This window comes from Echinops telfairi, unplaced genomic scaffold (assembly GCF_000313985.2).
Source record: "Echinops telfairi isolate 266 unplaced genomic scaffold, ASM31398v2 ScPeMD7_29;HRSCAF=101, whole genome shotgun sequence".
Classification (NCBI taxonomy): Eukaryota; Metazoa; Chordata; class Mammalia; order Afrosoricida; family Tenrecidae; genus Echinops; species Echinops telfairi.
Window position 1 is genome coordinate 10,468,850 of NW_022103926.1, and position 2,292 is coordinate 10,471,141.

General features: G+C 51.4%; 1 protein-coding gene and 1 non-coding gene across 2 annotated transcripts in view; one reads left to right on the forward strand and one right to left on the reverse strand.

The window, feature by feature from the left end:
* Positions 1-2,292, reverse strand: part of CLTCL1 (clathrin heavy chain like 1) — a 110,717-nt gene that overhangs the window by 12,807 nt on the left and 95,618 nt on the right. The window lies entirely within an intron of this gene.
* On the forward strand, positions 2,122-2,251 carry LOC115869507. Its single transcript, XR_004046222.1, has one exon. It is a non-coding gene; the product is annotated as a small nucleolar RNA SNORA17 (small nucleolar RNA).

The window sequence follows — 2,292 nt, forward strand, 5'->3', positions numbered from 1 at the left end:
TACGCTCTGTCTAGGTTGTCAATGTGTTCGATGAGGACCTGGGGGTGCCAGAGAAACTCTCATTCTCTGTCCCATGGGCTTAGCTCCAGGGAGCAGGTTGTGTTGGGCTCCAAGCTCTGCCCCCTAAATTCCCACAGACATTTATTTCACTGTCTGGGAGGGCAAGAATCCCTGTGCTGGCAGGGAAGCTACCAGACAGTGAAGAGACCCACTCCAGCAATGAGCCACGTGAAAACAGACCAGGAGCAAGCTGTGGGGTTGCTGCCTGGTCTTGCTTGGGAAGGAAGGCAGCATGTTTGGGCATAGAGCCCACAGTTAGTTTCTGGGTAGCTGCTATGAGGGCTTGGTTGCCCATCAGGCAGAGACAGGTGTACAGTTTGCCGCAGGGGCTTGTCTCTTGTGTTAGCCATCACCAAAGAGGCTGTGACAGCAGCTGTCCCCACTTGGTAGGGGGGTCCGGGTTTAGGGGAGGCCACAGCCCATGAGGGAGCAGAAGAGAAGCGCTTCTGGATGGCAGGCTTCACAAGCAGGTAGAGCAGCGGTTCTCAACCTGTGGATTGTGACCCCTTTGGGGGGGGTGTGTGTCGAACGATCCTTTCACAGGGGTCCCCTAAGATCATCAGAAAACATATATACTTCACAATATATAATTACATATTGTTTTGTAATTATGCTTTAATGATGTTCAATTTGTAACAATTTGTAACAATGACAATACATCCTAAGAGGGTAGAGGGAGAGTGGGTTAGAAAGAGGGAACCGATGACAAGAATCTATATGTGACCTCCTCCCTGGGGGACGGACGATAGAAAAATGGGTGAAGGGAGATGTCGGACAAGGCAAGATATGACAAAATAGTAATTTATAAATTATCCAGGGCTCATGAGGGAGGGGGGAGCGGGGAGGAAGGGGAAAAATGAGGACCTGATGCCAGGGTGGAGAGCAAATGTTTTGAGACTGATGAGGGCAATGAATGTACAAATGTGCTTTACACAATTGATGTATGTATGGATTATGATAAGAGTTATATGAGCCCCTAATAAAACGATTAAAAAGAAAAAGAAAATACATCCTAAATATCAGATATTTACATGACAATTCATCACAGTAGCAAATGACAGTGATGAAGTAGCAACAAAAATAATTTTATGGATGAGGGGTCACCACAACATGAGGAACTGTATGAAAGGGTCTCGGCATTGGGAAGGTTGAGAACCACTGAGGTAGAGGAACACGAGAAAGGAAGAGGCCACACCTAAGGGGGTTGCTAGGGTAGGGGGTAATGGGATCCGTCGTGCAGTTTACAATAGATGTTGAGATGAGGCCAGAAAAGATGGACAGATCGGGAGGAAAGGAATGAGGATGAAGCTGAAGCAGGAAGAGCTGTTAGTATCCCTCAGGATGGCCAACCTCAGATAATGAGCTGCTCCCGCTGGCAGTAGGGAGGGGTGGGGGGAGGGGTTCAGCTCCAGGTGGTACAGGGAGCTGAGGCAGCATGGGGTGAAGGGCTATCATCATGTGGCGAGAGTTTCTGAACCTCAAAGGGTCAAGTCACCGGGGTTCATTACACCGCCTCACGTGAGGGACTCAAGTCGGCGAGGGCCTTGGGGACCTATTGGGAAAAGGCAGGTAACCACCAGTGAAAAGGGATTTGAAAAAGAAGGCCAAGGTCAGGAGGGAAGAGGCTGGAAACACAGGTCACTGCTGAGAGGCTGAGATCAGCGCCAGGACCTGAGAGGCACTGGACAAGCAAGGTTTGGGGAGGATAGTCGTAGTAGGAAAAGGACTGGGGGAGCGCATGCAGCCTGGTCTCGGGGCCACAGGATCAACCCAGATGCACAGAGCCGCCCACCTGGACCGCAGAGGAGTTCATATCAAACTTGCAGAAGATCGTGATGGCCTCCTCGTGCAAAGCACAGCTGATGGCGATGTTCGCAATGTCGGCGGCGTCGTAGTTGTCCAAGCGGTGGAGGTAGCCCATGACTCGGGTGGGGTCTGCCTTAATGGCGGTCAGGAGCAACAGGTTCTGGAGATTCCTGAGGAGAGGTGGCGGTCAGCACAGCGCCACAGCACTGAGGGCTGCTAAGACAGGCCGAAACCCTCTTTAAAAAAAAAAAAATTACTGCCCCTAGAGGCGTTGCAGCGTGGCCACCCTGCCACAGCTGTGTCATCAGAGGGCAAAGAGAAGAGGGGCTATGTCTAGGCTCAGGGGTCTGACGTGAACCACCTGACTGACTGCTAGCCCCACAGTCCTATTGCACCTGTGTGACCTGGGGAACCTGAAGGGTGTGG